The sequence below is a fragment of the Sminthopsis crassicaudata genome, chromosome 2, assembly GCF_048593235.1.
Source record: "Sminthopsis crassicaudata isolate SCR6 chromosome 2, ASM4859323v1, whole genome shotgun sequence".
Classification (NCBI taxonomy): Eukaryota; Metazoa; Chordata; class Mammalia; order Dasyuromorphia; family Dasyuridae; genus Sminthopsis; species Sminthopsis crassicaudata.
In genome coordinates this window covers 286,613,579-286,632,713 of record NC_133618.1, presented here as the reverse complement: position 1 = coordinate 286,632,713, position 19,135 = coordinate 286,613,579, and positions in this window count along the sequence as shown.

Sequence of the window (19,135 nt, the reverse complement as noted above, 5' to 3'; positions counted from 1 at the left end):
TGTTTACCTTTTCCAGCTCACTAATCCTGTTTTTCTTGGAGTTGTTTACCTTTTCCAGCTCACTAATCTTGTTTCTCAATGATTTGATTTCTTTATCCACTCTGACTTTGAATGCATGGGATGACTTCTCCAGGCTCTCTTGCCAAGCTTCCCTTTCCTTTTCCCATTTCTCTTCCAGCTCTCTTGTGAGAGCCTTTTTGATTTCCTCTATGAGGTTCTTTTGTATTGAGGAGCAGCTTATATCCCTCCCAGGGGATACATCTGGGGACAGTCTGTTCCTATTCTCCTCAGCATTTGAAGTCTGCTCCCTCTCCACACAGAAGCTGTCAATGGTTAGAGCCCTTTTGAATTTTTTGTTCATTTTGTCAGAGTAGGAATCAAAGAAAACAAACTGACAAGAGAAACAATTGGTCTGTTTTACGGGGGATGGGGCTGGATGGTATTAATGGGCTTCCTCTACAGACTGGGGGTAGGGCAGCAGAGAGCCACTAACATAGTAGCAATGACTGTACTGAGTCTGCGCTCTAAGGCTCCGAGAACGCACCGAGTCAGTCCAGGTGGGGGTTGGGGGTGGCCGGGCTCTGAGAGATGCTGGCTTTCTGGGGTTTCAATCTTCACCTCCGGTGTTTACACCCTCTCTGCTGCTCCTGGCTTGCTGCCAAGACGGAGCATCCACACTGGGGCAAAAGCACTTTCACAGAAACGGCAGAGATCACACCCCTCCCCCTCTGGTCTGAGCTGTGTGAGCTGCCTGTCTTGCTCTGGCTGTCTGCAGACTGAGGTCTGTGCCCAATCTGATTGACCCTCCCCCGAGCAAACACAGACCTTTTCTGGCGACTTTCAAGGATGTCTTCTCTTGGTGATTATTTGTGGATTTCTTTCTGGGTCAAGCATTAAGTCAGAGGCTTGTCATGAAGTAAGTTCTGAGAGAAAACGAGGAGCTCAAGCAGCTGTCTGCCTCTACGCTGCCATCTTGGCCGGAAGTCCCATCTGATTGTTTTTGTGCATAATGACCAATATGGACATTTAACCTATATTGAATTGCTTGCTGTCTTGTAAGGGTGAGCAGGAGAGAAGAGGAGAAAAAAAATTTGGAACACAAAGTTTTGTAAAGGAGAAAGTTTAAAACTATGTTTTAAAGTATCTGGAAAAATGAAATACTATTAAAATTAAAAAAAAAAACAACTAGTATATGACTAATTAAATCTGCATAGACAAAGGAAGCTGGCAGGAAAGAGCTTTGAATGGAGCAAAGATTACACCCTAATCTATATCCTAAGAAAGAAATGAGAAAGGCACAGGAAAGATTTGAGTATACACGACTGACTTGCTAACCAGTTGTATCCTCTGAACTAATACCACAGTGTTTCAAAGGGATATTATAGAGAAAGAACTCACAGGTTTAACAGCTGATTAGATATGTGAAGTGAGTGAAAAAAGGTGGTTGAGGATGGCATTAAGGTTGCAAACCTGTGTGAATAGAAGAGTAGATCTATTCTCATTTCCCAAAAGGACTTTGTTTCAATCTCTTTTAATACACATTTAATTTTCTGGCCCAACATGTCTCATTTTTCAATTCTATCTATGTATTGTGGTTTAGTTTCTTGTACTTCTTCTAACTCTGTGCCGAACTCTTTGTTCCTTCTCTCTCCAAAATGTTTCTCTTGAGAATAGAGCACTATCAAAAAAAAAAAAAATGCCTTTCCACTCCATTTTGATGACACATACTTTCTTGGTCACTCTGCCTGACTTCTACAATGACTTTTATTATATATTTCCCTTCTCTAATATGGCCTTCTCCTTTTACAGCTTTTATAGACAGTACACTACTGTCTCTACATAGATTCTATTAACAGAAAGTTATTGGGATGTACTGACTTCATTTGCTATGAAGGTATCAGGATGCATAATTGGGGCTCTTTAACCTTTCTGTGCCTCAGTTTCCTTTTTTCTCAAATGAAGGAATTGAACAAGATGCTTTCTCAATTTTTCTCAGCTTTAAATTTCCATAATTTGCAGCTTTTTTTTTTTTTTTTAAATACCATACTTGTTACCAAATGTTCACTAGAATGCATTCTACTTTAAAAGGCCTCATGACCATAGGTTAGGTTCACAGGGCAAGATAGTGAATAAAAATAGCAATCTAGTGTTTGACAAACCCAAAGATCCCAAATTTGGGGATAAGAATTCATTATTTGACAAAAACTGCTGGGAAAACTGGAAATTAGTATGGCAGAAACTAGGCATGGACCCACATTTAACACCACATACTAAGATAAGATCAAAATGGGTCCAAGATTTAGGCATAAAGAACGAAATCATAAATAAATTGGAGGAACATGGGATGGTTTACCTCTCAGACTCGTGGAGGAGGAAGGAGTTTGTGTCCAAGGGAGAACTAGAGACCATTATTGATCACAAAATAGAACATTTTGATTACACCAAATTAAAAAGTTTCTGCACAAACAAAACTAATGCAAACAAGATTAGAAGGGAAGTAACAAATTGGGAAAACATTTTTACAGTTAAAGGTTCTGATAAAGGCCTCATCTCCAAAATATACAGAGAATTGACTTTAATTTATAAGAAATCAAGGCATTCTCCAATTGATAAATGGTCAAAGGATATGAACAGACAATTTTCAGATGATGAAATTAAAACTATTTCCACTCATATGAAAGAGTGTTCCAAATCACTATTGATCAGAGAAATGCAAATTAAGACAACTCTGAGATATCATTACACACCTGTCAGATTGGCTAAGATGACAGGAACAAATAACGATGAATGTTGGAGGGGCTGTGGGAAAACTGGGACACTGATGCATTGTTGGTAGAGTTGTGAAAGAATTCAACCATTCTGGAGAGCAATCTGGAATTATGCCCAAAAAGTTATCAAAATGTGCATACCCTTTGACCCAGCCATACTACTACTGGGCTTATATCCCAAGGAAATACTAAAGAAGGGAAAGGGACCTGTATGTGCCAAAATGTTTGTGGCAGCCCTTTTCATAGTGGCTAGAAGCTGGAAAATGAATGGATGTCCATCAATTGGAGAATGGTTGGGTAAATTATGGTATATGAATGTTATGGAATATTATTGTTCTGTAAGAAATGACCAACAGGAGAAATACAGAGAGGCTTGGAGAGACTTACATCAACTGATGCTAAGTGAAATGAGCAGAACCAGAAGATCATTATACACTTCAACAATGACACTGTATGAGGATGTATTCTGATGGAAGTGGATATCTTCAACATAGAGAAGAGCTAATCCAATTCCAATTGATCAATGATGGACAGAATCAGCTACATCCAGAAAAGGAACACTGGGAAATGAGTGTAAACTGTTATTTTTACCTTCTGAATCCAATTCTTCCTGTGCAACAAGAAATTCGGTTCTACACACATATATTGTAACTAGAATATATTGTAATATATTTAACATGTATAAGACTGCCTGCCATCTGGGGGAGGGGGTTGGCGGAGGAAGGGAAATAATCTGAACAGAAGTAAGTGCAAGGGATAATGTTGTAAAAAATTACCCATGCATATGTACTGTCAAAAAAAAAAGTTATAATTATAAAATAAAGTAAAAATTAAATAAATAAAAAAAAGAAACCAAAGCAGATAGAGGTGGAAAAAAAAATAAAAAAAATAAAAAATAAAAGGCCTCATGACAGTTGCAGTCAGTTTGGAGAGTTGTATAATAATAAGCATTGACTGAATACTCCACATACCTTGCTATATGAATTCAGGCTTGATTTTACTGGGAAGCATTCATGGATATCTCTAAGATTGCTGTTTCTCTGCTGATTTACTCCAGGTTCCAAAGGCTATTTCTTAATTGGCACTTGTTATGGCAGACAGTACTAATAGCTCAGTGTAGATTTTGTGTGTCAAGGGGGAAAAACAACAACTAACAAACTCCTATTATGTATTTCCTTGCTGTGACTGTCAGCACTGATAATTATGACCCAAGGTAACTGACATTTCCTGGTGAGTTCTTTTGCATTGCAAGTACTATGTTATTGATTTTAGGAAGGCCTTGAATTTTGGTTGTAAGGCAATATCATTTATTGAAAAGAGCACTAGACTGGGAATTGTGATTCCTGGTTCTCTTCTCAGATCTTTCCCTCACTAGCTACAAAACAATGTAAGACACTTTCTTGTGTCTGGATCTTCACCTATAAAATGGGGATTAAAAATTCAATCTCATAGACTCTGAAAGATGAATAAAATCATATATGAAATTGAAGGTTGATCAGAAAAGCCTGGCCAACTTGATGAAGTTCAAAATATAAGGCCATAGATTCAAATTTTGATTAAGTGGGAAGGATGATGAGTGTTTTGTTTAGGCTAATGGGATTATCCTTATTGAGTAATTAAATCTCAGCATTGGGGAAAGCTCAACTATATTTTTGTCCTGGTCTTATAAAAGGGGTAAATATACTTCTAAAAGGCAGAGAAAGACACAGAAAAATACAGAGAAAAACAGACAGAGCTACAGAGATATGGTAGAGAAAAGACAGACAAAGAAATGATTAGCAGAGATAAAGACAGAAATATAGCACAGTGATGAGACAGAAATAGAGGGAGGAGAAGGAAGAGAGAAAGAGTGAGAGTGAAAGATACAAAGAGTAAGTGAGAGCGACAAAGAATTTTCTTTTTAGTAAAACTGAATAAACAATGATATTATCCTCTAGTATCTTTCCAACTTTGGAAAAATGGGTAATAAATCAGGACAAATGTTAGGAAAAATTAAAACGGCTTTTTTGTTAAGTGAATGAATTTAGGGTGATTATCAAATTTAGCTCCTATTCACATCATTACCTCCCCAGAGGGAGCTGGTAGAATAAATTATAGAACATTAGGTTTGTAGTCAGGGAGACCCAATTTCAAATCTGACCTCAGATTTTTACCAGTGACTTGAGCAAATCGCTTAATTTTTGTTTGCCTTAGTTTCCTAAAATGTAAAATGGAGATAATAATACCTTCTATTTGACAGGATTGTTGAGAGAATCAAATGAAATATTTGTAACAAAAAATATAGCACAATATTTGGCACATGGTTGGTGTTATATGATTTCCTTTTTCTTTTCCCCTTTTCTCCTCAACCAGTCTTGGAGGTACTCCATTAAAGTGGTCAAGGAGGAATATGATAGTGACTTCTTCGCTTAATTCTATAAAGTTAATCTAGATTTTATTTTAAGGGTGATATTCTGAGAAAACTTGGAGAGGTCAGGAGGGCATAAGTATTTTTATAAACCTATTTTGTTTTAGGCATTATGCTAAGTAAGTGATTTACACATCCTCACAACGACCTTAAGAAATAGGTTCTGTTATTATCTTCATTTTACAGGTGAGGAAATTGTGGCAAACAGACGTTAAGTGATTTCCTCAGGTCACAGAGCTAGTGTCTGAGGACAAATTTGAATTCAGGTTTTTCTGAATCTAGGGTTAGCATTTTTTCTAATATGTAGTTCTTTGTTTCTATAAAGGGCTGGTTGCAAAAGGGAAGGGGAATATATTTAAGAAAGTTGAGGCAGAGAGAATAGGAAGTTATGGTCACATAGAAGGATTGCACAGTTGGGGAACTTGTTGGTGAGGATGAGATCAAGGTCTCTCTCAAATTTGATCTTCCCAGAGCAATGCTCCACCCTATTAAGCTCTATTCCTGTAGAGATAATGTCAGACAATCTGCACCCTGAATCCTGACAAAATCAGAGATTGCTCATTTAAGTACCATTTTTTATTTGTTAGCCTATAAAAACATAAAAGAAAATGTTCATTTCAGCTTTAACAATATCTAATTAGTGACATTTCCTTCACCAAAGTTTTCATCTCTTTTATTGGCTTGGGTTGCACTGCTTTATGTGTCCTACAAAATGTCTCATCTTTTTTATTTCTTTTAAACTTCATTATCTTTTTGATGACACAGTAATTTTCCTTCCCATCTTTTATCTCTGTTTAGCTGACTTTTTCACTTTGTCTTTCTCTACTACTGTGCAAGCTTTTACCCACTTGTTTGGGTAACTTTTAATGGAAATTTCAATTTCTATGAAATATATGCTAGCATTTTTAGACTGCTTACTGAACTTTTCTAGAAGCTAGATGAACAGATTAAATAGCAAAATATATAAATGTGTCAAGACAGATAACTTGTTCATATGAAAGGAGCTTTGAAGAGTGATTATTGACAATTTTAGATGAAATAAATATCTTATTTTTGATGAGGATCTTTCTTGTCTTTAACTGAGGGTGGAAGGGCTTTTTTATTGTCTATATAAAAATACACAGTAGAAAAATATGTACCATGAAATGCCAAAAAAGAAGTGTGGTATTGTTGATTGTGTGCTGATCATGGAATTGGAAGATCAAAAAAACACTTGAAGGCTTATGCCTAGGTAAAGGAGTTCTCATAGATGCCAGCTAGGTGAAACAGTGGCTGTAGTATTAGACTTAAAAGTTAGACAGACCTAAGTTCAAATCCATTCTCAGGAAAATTTAGTAGCTATGTAATCATGGATAGATCAGTTAACCTTTGTCTGCCTGTTTTTTCATCTGCAAAATCAGGCTAATAATAGCATTTACTTCCTAGGGTTGTTGTGAAGATCAAATAAGATAATATTTTCAAAGTGCTTTACAAACATTAAAACATTACTATGTTAGGAAACATATGTAACATCATAGACAATAAAAATCTAACATTTGCAAAAGGTTTGCATTATTCTAAATCACTAGTTGGATGCTCAGACAAATATATTTTTCAGAATCATCAGATCCAATCTATTTTCTTTTCCAAGCTGCAGAATTGGCAACTTGTGTTCACTAATGCAGGTTTTCTTCCCCTTTTCAAAATGTATCCCTGTCTCTATGTTGAAAGAGCAGTTAACTTTCTCATAATTATTTGCTCACATTGGATATACTTATTGTTCTCCCACAAATAGATTTCTATTAAGATCAAGCTTAAACAGAAGGAAATATGTGCAGGGTATCAGATCATTTCCTTAGTTCTTCAAACCTCATTTAACATTTTATGAAAACAGAAGGGGTGGCAGTGGAAGCAATATTTTTTTCCTTTACTATAGAAGAAGCAGCATTTCTTATGATAGCTTTCACCACCAAAATAGTACTGTACTCATTGGGATGGGAATAAGTCCTTGAAAAGGTCTAACATGAATATAGTTTAGGATTGGAGAGGAGTCAGCAAGCATTACAATAAGTTTGCTGGTTTTTCCTCAGTGTCCTTGGCACAATGAGCTCACATTTTTCAACAATGAATACCCCCCAAAAATATATGGTGATTTAGTGGCCATCAGGAGTAATAATTGGCTAATCATATGGAATATTTTGAATAGGGCCTCAGGTGCTAAAGTAATCTCAAAAAGGCTCATAAGAGTTTATTTTTACATTTTCAGTCTAAACATTTATACTTTAGAAATTGACAAATCAGAGTTTGATTTATTGTTTCGTGGATTAGACAAGAAAGTGATGGAAAAAAAGTTAATAATATAAACTTAAGAGTATGTCAAGTGTACTTGTTCTCTGCACCACCCTCTTAACCCCAAGAACTGATTGTTGAATATTTACTAGCTTACCACTGCTTTTTGCCCATCATATAGAATTTTGTTCATTGAGTCTTGCCAGGAACAATTTGCAACTTTAGGATATACCAGCACATTGAAGTATTCTATCAGATACAGGTATCTGCCAGAGAATGACCTTCCCTCATACACTGGTGATAGCCACTTGAAGAGCAGGGATATGAGTTTTTCAAACCTGCTTCTGGTGGAGCAAATATAATAGACTTCATGAAGTTGTATGGATACAGAGTTTATGGCCTTGAAGAAGAGTATGTCGATGTGATTGATTCTCTGGATCTCCAGATTCTGATTTCAGTGTCAGTGCATCTATTTGCAGATCACAGTTTCCTGAAATATATGTAATGATGAAGTTAAACCTATTAAGAAAAATAATGCTCAGTAGAAATCGCACTGGTTAAATTGAAGGTGTTATAATTATAATGATTATAATTATTTTCACCCCATGGCTAATTTTTTTTTAAAATTTTATAAAAAGTCAGATTCACAACAGCTTTTCTGGAGTAGCATCTTGTATAGACTGACTACACCATTTAAAGTTATAAATATCTAGATTCAAATATCACTTCTGACAGGTGGGCAAATGACTAAGACTTAGTTTCTCATATCTAATCTAAAGATAATGATACTTATGCTGTACCTACCTCACAGGGTTTTTGTAAGATTCAAAAAAGGATCATGTCAGTTAAATCCTTTGTAAAATTTTAATCTTTATGTACATATCAGTTATTATTTTTATTGACCACAACAGTCCCCTAAGGGTTGTTCTCTGCCCCTGGAGGAGGCTTCCTTCCAAATCCAGATTGCAGGCTAACATTGTTTATTCTGTCAATTATTAAGTAAATTGTTTTTGCTTCACTAGCAATCTCATTGTTGCCTGTTCTGGTAAGATAAGGAAGAAACTGATAAGACTGAAGATAGAGGGAGGAAAATCTGAATTTACCACAGTCAATGGAATTTCTCAGAAAATGTTTGAATCCTGAATCTATTTCAGTTTAATCACTCAGACACTATATTCAGAAGCTATTATAGCAGAGACTTTAGATAGAAAATGAATTATTTTATATTGACTACATCATTATAACCTTCTAATAGTCACATACTGACATTTTATTTCTTTGAAACATAATATACAGATATAAATAAAATAATATGTTATAGTATAATACATATAATATACATTGTGTTTATATATAGAGATAGATATAGATATAGATATAATTTCACATATAGTAGGTTGTTTACATATTTATATCTATATTTATAATATGTGTGAATATAAAAATATAGAGGAAGAGATAAAGAACTCTTTGAAGATTACATATAGCCATATTTGTGTGTATATACATATATATATATGTACATTTGTAACATACATATATATATATATATATATATATTAATGTTTGCAGTTAGGAAAGAATAATTATCATGAAATATGCTTCTATTTAGTCTTTTTTCCTGTCTAATTTTTTAAATAAATAATTCTTCTGCTTTAAATAGCACACTTAGTTTATTAGAATATTTAAAATGCCCCAAATTTTCTTTGATGATATCCCTCTGGTTTTCCTTTATATATTCCCAATATTAGAGAGAGTGAGAATATCAAATTACTTTACCCATAAAATAGCAACAGTAGACAGTTTCTAACAAAAAAAAAAAAATCATTTCTTCATACATAACAAAAGCTATCTTTTTTATTATTTCATTGAACATTTTTCCTTTTATGATTTCATTAAACATACATTATTCATTAATACTTTTTCTTCTTGCAAGTCAATCCTTTTCCTTTTTGCCAAGGCAATTGGGGTTAAGTGACTTGCCCAGGGTCACACAGCTAGGAAGTATTAAGTGTCTGAGACCATATTTGAACTCAGGTCCTCCTGACTTCAGGGATGGTGCTCTATCCACTGCACCACTTAGGTGGCCAAATTCTTTTCTTTATCTTTAGGACTCCATTCTTTTTCATAGCTCTAGTTCAGTATGTTACATATTATCTTTGAATTTTAAGCTATTTACTACCAATGTATTTTACCAAAGCACAGAGTTAAAATAAATTATAATGTAACAGAAAAGTAAATGCTTAGACATGCATAATAAATGGAAAGAAAAACGGCATATATATTTGCTTTGATACATTTCCTTTAAAAAAAATTATTACAGTTTAAGTTCCAAACTTCTATATCTCCTCAATAGAAAAGGCTACCATTTCATGTATACATACACATACATATACACATACACATACACATACACACACATGCACTACATATGCACATATATAAAATAATTCTATTTGTACAAAGCATCTTCCTTCATAGGTTTTTTGTAGTTAATTTGAATATTTATAATACTCAAAATAGCTTAGTCAATCATAATTATTCTTCAAACAATACATTTTCTAATGGGTTTTTGCAATACTAGGTGCTGAATCAATATATATTGAGTTAAAATATATTGAATTGAATTGAATTGAAGATGTTATGGAATATCTGAAAAGTTTAAATGCAAAGCTATTTTTTCGGTATCTCTTAGGATGATAAGCACATGTAGTAAGTGTGGAATAGTGGAAAGACCAATATAGGGAGAATTAAGAAACTGTGTAATAATCTGAATACTGAATAAAAACCTTTCTGTACTGCAATTTCCTCAATGAAAAAATTAAGAAGTTGCAACAAATGATCCAGGTATTGGGTGTAGTGAAAGTAAAAGTGTAAAGTAAAGTAAAAAGCCCTTTGCTTGAGCTCAGTCTGGATTACTCATTCCCTGTGGTATCTTTGGAAAGTCACTTAAATTGTTTGGTCCTTATTTCCTACAGTTCTAAATCGTAGTAGCTAACCTGTGAAGTCATAAAGTTACAAAGATGTCAAGCAATTATTTGAAAAATAAAATAAAATAAAGAAAGGACATTTTCATGAATCTTTTATGTATAAAGTAGTGGTTCATTACATTAAGTTTAAAAGTTGTATCATTTAGACAGGTGTTATGGTGGGGTAAATAACTACTAAGGTTCCCTTGAAATTCTCAAACTTTGTGATTCAATGAATATTTAAGAACAGATTTTCAATAATATGAACCAGAGGGGTCAAAGAAAAAAAAAAGCAATATAATGTAGTTCTTGCATCCTCTTACTCTTTTTTGTTCTTTATTAAAGCTTTTTATTTTTCAAAACATATGTGTAGACAATTCTTCAACATTAGCCCTTGCAAAATCTTGTGTTCCAATTTTATCCCCTTCCTCCACTTCCTCCCCTAGGTGGCAAGTAGTCCAATAAATGTTAAACAGAGTAGTAATATATGTTAAATCCAATATAGGCATACATAGTTATATTATTATCTTAGCACACAAGAAAAATCAAATCAAACCAGAAAAACAAAAAAGAGAAGCAAAATGAAATGCAAGCACAACAACAGAAAGAGTGAAAATGCTATTTTGTGAACCAAAATAGCAGTCACCTCAGTCCCTATAGTCCTCTCTCTGGGTGTAGATGGCTCTCTTCATCCCAAGATCATTAGAACTGGCCTGAATCATCTCATTGCTGAAAAGAGCCACATCCATCAGAATTGATCATCATATAGCCTTGTTGTTGCTGTGTACAATGATCTCCTGGTTCTGCTCATTTCACTCAGCATCAGTTCATCTAAATCTCTCTAGGCCTCTCTGAAATCATCTGGCTGATTGTTTCTTACAGACAATCCATAGCATTCATATACCATAACTTATTCAGCCATTCTCCACTGATGGGCATTTACTCAGTTTCCAGTTTCTAGATACTACAAAAAGGGCTGCCACATTTTTGCACATGTGGCTCCTTTTCCCTCCTTTAAGATCTCTTTGGGATATAACCCCAGTAGTAGCACTGCTGGAGCAAAGGGTATGCACAGTTTAATAACCCTTTGGGTATAGTTCCAAATTGCTCTCCAAAATGGCTGGATCCATTCACTACTCCACCAACAATGTATTAGTGTCCCAGTTTTCCCATATCTTTACCAATATTCGTCATTATCTTTTCCTGTCATTTTAGTCAATCTGAGACATCCTCTAACTCTTGACTCTTAGTTTAGTACTCAAGGTTTTAGGTATTTTATAGAATCCTCTCCAAATCATAGTTCATGAACTCTCTCTAATGTCTTACTTTTTAAAAGTTAGCTTGATGACATTGTCAGTTCATAAGAAATGCTTTTTCATTAAATATCATTATGAATCATACAATAAAAAAAATTCCCTTACATATACCTTGACTTTTCACTCTTTTGAATGCAAAACACATAATACATAATAGGGTAATATGTGAGATTTCCATGCATGGGAACACATATGCATTTACTTGTAAGAGACATGTATTTAACAAGCATGTGTGAATAGGGCATATACATGGAGGGACAACTATTTTGTTTGACATTGCAAAGTTGTCAATACTTTCCATGAATTGTTTTGAGCTGCTCTTTGCCCTAATTGCTTTCTTCAAGGTGTTGCTCTCCGATCTAATTTGATCTATTTAGTTTGGAAATTTTTGGATTCTTTCTAAGCCTTTCTAAGCCTCGGACTAAATTTTGTTAGAGAAATTCCACCTTTCATTAGCAAAAATATCATTTTACTGATTTTGCTCTTAGCTAGTTATCAGAAAGACTCTCTATAGCAGGGATCTCCTCTTCATTCTGGTGTCAGCATTAGCCATCATGAATGGTAACACAAACATAGGAAATGAAAGGCAACATGATCAGTTAAAAAAACATGCATGTTCAAATCTTAAAATTTTTGGTCATTTAATTAATTAAAAGAACAGTTAACTGAAATATCCAACTGATATTTTACACATCACCAAAAGATTACATATCACCAAAGATTACATATTTGACAAAAGTCATTGATTCAAAAAGAATATGCTAGTTTGCACTGACTAGATATTTACTTTCGAGTCAATCTAACCTAAATGTGTTTTCCCATATGAAAAAAAAAGTAAAGAGAGAAGGTTTTGGAAGGGGAAAGGGAGAAAGTGGAAGGTGGAAATGTATGAAAGGCCAAGCATAGTAGCACATCTTATAATACTGAGGGAGAAAGGGCTATGCTGAGACTGCTGGGTAGTATAATCTCAGCAGTTCTGAATTGCAGTGGGCTAAACTTTGTATCTGCACTTTTGGGCACCAAATGGTAAACCCCTAGTGGACCATTAGGCTGCCTATGAACAGATAAATTGGCACAGGTCAAAATGAAGCAAGTCAAACCTTCCATGCCCATCATAATTAGAGCCACACCCATGAATAATGGTTACTGACCTTCTAGCTTGGGAAAGACAGAGAGACTCAGTTACAAAAAGAAAAGAAAAAAGAAAAAGAAAAAGGAATGACTGTCTGGGGGAAAAAAATGTAGTGAGAGTGAAAAATATGCATCTCAAAACTTAGAGACACCTAAAAATTATTACTGTAATAAAAATATTTTTTGTTATTAAGGGTTTTTATTTTCAAAACATATGCATAATTTTCAATGTTTGCTCCTTACAAAACCTTGTGTTCCAAATTTTTCCCCTGCCTTACCCCCATCCCCTCCCCTAGACAGCAATTAATCCAAAATATATTAAACATGTGCAATTCTTCTATACATATTTCCATAATTATGCTGCACAAGAAAAATAAGATCAAAAAGGAAAAAAAAATGAGAAAACAAAATGCAGTCAAGCAACAACAAAAAGAGTAAAAATACTGTTGTGATCCACACTCAGTTCCCACAGTTCTTACTCTGGATACATATGGCTCTCTTCATCACAAGACCATTAGAACTGCCCAGAATCATCTCATTGATGAATAGAGCCACATCTATCAGAACTGATCATTGTATAATCTTCTTGTTGCCATGTATAATGATCTCCTGGTTCTACTTCACTCAGCATCCGTCCATGTAGTCTCTCCAAGACTCTCTGAAATTATGCTGCTGGTCATTTCTTACAGAACAATAACATTTCATAACATTCATATACCACAATTTACCCAACCATTCTGCAATTGATGGGCCTCCATTCAGTTTCCAGTTTCTTGCCACTACAAAAAGGGCTGCCACAAGCATTTTTGTACATGTGGGTCCCTTTCCCTTTTTTATGAGCTCTTTGGGATATAGGTCCGGTAGAGACATGCTGGATCAAAGGGTATGCACAGTAATTAAAAAAAATCTTAATGAAACTAAGGACAAAGCAAAAAATAAAACTAGATTATAAGGGTTTTTTGTTGTTGTTTTTTTGTTTTTTGTTTTTTCTTGTGGATGGGATAAGGGGAATCTATGGAGCCATGGAAAATTTCTTAAATACTCCTTGCCTAAAAAAAGGGGTCTCAGCTGAATTTCAGGTCAATCCACTTGGGAACCAAATAAACTCAAAATGTCTGGGTCTGTTTCACAGTTCCCTGGTTCACAAGAACCCTGCTGTTGCTGCTGCTGTTGTTGTTGGTTGGTTGGTGGTGCTCCAGATCTCCTGAAGCAGAATGGTAATTAGCTCATGTGCTTCGCTGGTATCTACTCCTATCTACCATTCTAAACCATGTGGCCTGAACTTTGACCACTTTCTTTCTCATCTTCACCAATGTTTTATTGGAACATTGACCTATGCTACTGCAATCAGTGTGGCTCTGATAGGTAAGCTTTTGCTTAGAAAAACATCTTTATTTTCTAGCTAACCATCTTCAAATCAGGTCACTACTTGCATACCAATTTCTCTGCTTATATGTCCTTTTTAATGTGTTGTCTTCCCACTTTAGACTTTAAGATCCTTGATGGAAGGTACTGCCTTGCTTTCTTGTACTTGTACCTTGACAGTTTACCACAAAGTCTGACATATAGTAAGAACTTTATTATTTACTAAATCATTCCACATTAAGATAAAGCAAAGAAGGCCTTAAATATGATAGATGGACCCATTTTTTAAAATTTGTGGGAGAATATGGGCAATAATTATTTAGAACGAGCAAATATAGATGTATTGTCATCTATATTACTGGAGGAATTATCATGTCCATGAAAACATGGGACCATTTAAATAAACATAGCCAAAATATAGCATAATATAATATTCTTTTTTGAAAGGAAGTCAAAAGAGAAGATAAAATGGAATGGGATAGAGGTGGATGCTTGAAAAATTAATTAGTAAGCTTAGTGATTCAAATATGTAAACTAAGACCAAACTTTATAAAAAGGAATAAGGGCTAGTGCTAGATCATAGGTATCCAAATGGAAGGAGCTATTTTTAGGCCTGTGGTTAGATTTTTTCATTAATTCTGCTCTGGAAACCATTTTCATTTGCTCATCATTTCTTAAAATTGGGAAGGAAATCTATGTTCTTTTGCAATCTAATGAAAATATTCAGGATGTACACATGACAATTCATTTATTGACTTTGTATCTAAGGGAACATAAAGAAAGATAGCCTGATATGAATATAGACCTTGGCTTTGCCAAAATCAATTTTTATCTCTCAGGTCAATCAATATTGATATTCATCTCAATGAGAAATCTGTATCTATTTAGCACACACTCCAGCTAACTTTCTAAATAATAATGCTATATTATGTGGGTTTTAGAGACAGCAATGGCTGAAGTGCCATTCTTATAGATATGAAGAACTGGGTAAAGGTCCTACTTCTGACACATATAAACTGAGTGATTATGAGCAAGTCATTTAACCTAGGAGATCTCCACCTTTTCCTGACCCTGTATTCCTTGACTTTCAGTAAACTTTTCTGATTCCTTGTACAATATGAAAGGAAATTAATCCCAAAGTTTGCCATGCAAGAAATAAAATAGATGAACTAATTTTTCATAAAATTAATTTGCTATGTTGCTGGAACTCTGTCTTCCTAGAAATCAGCTGGAGTCAAGATCACTAAACGTCTTTATTCTTGAACTTTTACAGTCAAGTTCAGGGGGTTAGGCCTAGCTGCCTCACACACACCTTCCTCCCTCAAAAGCCAGGAGAGACTGAGTCAGCTTCTTTGTCTCACTTCCTCTTCCTCCTCCTACTCCTCCCACACATGTCACTCCCCCCTCTTTGTCCCACCAATCAAGTCAGCATAGAACATCTGGGGAGGGTCAACCTTCAAACAAATTAATAGGGAACTGTCCAATTGCCAATTAGTCTCATGTGCTTCATTATCCAAGTGCATTGCTCAGTTCTAGCCCTTTATATCTCCAGCTTTCTTTTGTTTTAGACCACAGGTGGTCGCGCCATCCCTGACTTTTCAGGGAGGTGAGAACCCAAAAAAGGAGATAATCACACCCTCCCTGACATCTCAGGAAGGGAGATGAAAAGCACCAAAGAGAAGTGGGGATTTGCTAGCAGGTTTCTGGGTTGAAGGGTCTTATTAGAGACAAGTATGCACAAACCCATAAGCATGGGAGTTATTACACAAGTACATAGCAATAACACAGAGGCTATTAATGATGACTCTCCCCACAGTCAGTGCAGACTCGATGTGGTGTAACAAACAGGAATTGTACATGCAAGTAGTGATATAACAAACAATATAAATCAACATGATGTTGTAAGAGATTTTCAGAAGTCCTAGAAGGAGGGTATGTAAACATCAGTCACACATACACGCCTTCTTCAGCAACCAAGAGATAATCTAAAACCAATCTATTGTCCATTGACTCACATGTTAGGGAATCCAATGATCCCCACAAGTTTTTGAAGTTCCTCAACAGTCTTATGATGCCTCAGAGAATCCAATGATTCCTGAGGGCTTTCAAGTCCTACAATAGTCTTATCATGTCTCAGAGAATCCAATGATTCCTGAGGATTTTCAAGTCCAACAATTTTTGATGTCCATGAGTCAAACGCCATAACTGCCAGGTTCTTTCAGTGGTGGGCACAGTCAGCAATGGAACCACCCGATGTTTCTTGGGTCTTCTCCTTCGTTTCAAGGGTTTGCTCTGTCTCTCTCCGATTGGATAAGGTGAATATGGCTTGGTGGCACCCATCTGATTCCTTCTCCATCTGTGGAAATACAAGCAAACCCTCTCCCCCAAGCAGTTAACCTATCTGGTCCCTTCCATTCACCACTTTCTGGGTCTCTCCACATCACCTGGTGATTATCTAAAGACAGTGGAGCTGCTTGCACTGGACACTGCCCTTCTGGTGGGTTATAAAACCTGTCTGCCAGAGCCAGTGCATCATTGTCAAAAATTTAAAAATTAATAGTATAGAGAACTAAATTTAGAAGTTCTCTAGGGTTACCCATGTCTCCCCCTTTCTTTTGTTTTTGGAGGAGTGTCTTAATATCTCTGTTTCTTCTCTCTACTATTGCCTGCCCTTGAGGATTAAAAACTATGCCTGGGGTACGTAAAATCTGATTCTGTGCACAAAAGTGTGCAAAATATCTAGAAGTATATGCAGGTCCATTGTCTGTTTTTATTGCTTGTGGCACACCCATAATTGCAAATGCTTGTATAAGGAATTCAGTGACCACTCGGGCTGTCTCTTTTGCTGCTGGCATTGCAAATGTGAATCATGAAAAGATGTATACCACTACATGGATAAAAGATAGACAACCAAAAGATTTATAATGGGTCACATCCATTTGCCAAATTTCATCAAGTCTCAAACCACGAGGGTTCTTCCCTGGAGGGAGTGTAGGAGCATGGAAAGGAAGGCAAGCTCTACAGGCTTTTTACTATGCTCCTAGCTTCTTCTCTTGTTATTCCAAATTGCAATTGTAAAGCTTAGGCAGCCTGATGATATTTAGAATGAGATTTCTGTGCTTCTTGAAATAAAGGAGTACTGGCCAACATGGTTAGAAGGCTACCTGCCTTTGAATTACCATCAAAAATAGGACCGGGAAGTCCACTACGGGAGTGGACATGCAAAATATAAATCTTACCTGGATCCTTTCTCACTTGCTCTTGAAGTTCCTTAAAGAGCTGATATATATTGGAGGCTACAAATTTTATTTGGGCTGTGGCAATTCTTTGTACCACACCTACTGAATAGGCTGAATCAGATATTATATTTAGGTCTCCTGGATAATAAGCAAGAGCTAGAATGATTGCATACAATTCATTCTGCTGAGTGGACTGAAAAGGAGTTCTGATTACTCTATAGTGAAGAATTTACAGTGCAAATATTATGTTTGGATGCATCTGTAAAAATAGTTGGTCCTTTAAGAGGAACTTTAGAAACCTTTTCTTAAACAATCCATCGCCAATTATGTAACAGTCTGGTTATCTTTAATGGAGACGCGTGTGCAAAATTTGGAGTCATGGTTAATAAAATTTGCCACTCTGGGATGGTTTCACAGCACACATTAACTTGTGCATTAGTATAAAAGGTGTATATCTTGTCAGGTCTTATCCCAGATAATTGTCCTGCTCATTTAATGGCCTTTAATAAAATTCTAGCCACTAGCACTGGGTAAGGAATAAGGCTTTATTCTGGTTGTGCTGGGAGGTTCACCCACTCTATCACACTGTCTCCTTGCTGAAGGACTGCTGTGGGTGCCTCTTGTGTAGCAAAAACTGATATTTCCAATGACTTTTGAGTGACTCTTTCAACCACATTGGATAAAGCCAGTTCAACTTGTCTCAAAGCCTCTTGAGCTTCTTTTGTAAGCTGGCATGGTGAATTTAAAGCACTGCCTCCCCTTAAAATGTCATATAATGGTTGCAATTGACAGGTAGTCAAGCCTAGCTCGGAACGCATCCATTGGATATCTCCTATCAGTTTCTGGAAGTCATTTAAGGTGTTTAGCTTCTCTGTTCTTAAGGAGAGTTTTTGTACTGTAAGCACCTTAGGGTATACTTCATATCCTAAATATTGAAAAGGAGCATGTCTTTGAATCTTTTCTGAAGCTATGCGCAATTTATAATTCCTTAGTGTTTCTATGGTTTTTTGTAGACATGCTTCTAAAATTTGTTCCTCAGGTGCACATCCCAATATATCATCCATGTAATGTAATAACATTACTTTTGGAAATGCTTTTCTTACTGGAGTAAGAGCAGCAGCAACATACATTTGACATACAGTAGGGCTGTTTTTCATTCCCTGTGGCAAAACTGTCCATTCATATCTTTTATAAGGCTCAGCTAAGTTAACACTGGGCACTGAAAATGCAAATCTTTTCATATCCTCCTTATCTAGAGGGATAGAATAGAAACAGTCCTTAATGTCTATAACCCACAGAGGCCATTCTCTAGGCAACTGAGTAGGAGATGGAAGTCCAGGTTGAAGAGTTCCCATAGTTTCCATCTGTTCATTTACCTTTCTTAAATCAGTCAACATCCTCCATTTTCCAGATTTCTTTTTTACAACAAATACTGGGAAATTCCAAGGACTTGGAATCAGTTTTCCATTGGATAGGAACAGGTGAAAGTGTTGGCAGGCCTTCAACAGCAGCCCTGCCTAAAAAACCGAAGTACTCATTTTTAACTCTAATTGTTGTAAAATGTCTCTTCCCCATAGATTGATGGGGATTTTTTCAACTATAAAAGGAGTAAAAACTCCTGTTTCATCTTCAAATATCCATATTAAAGGGGTAGCACTAACTTCAGCTGCTA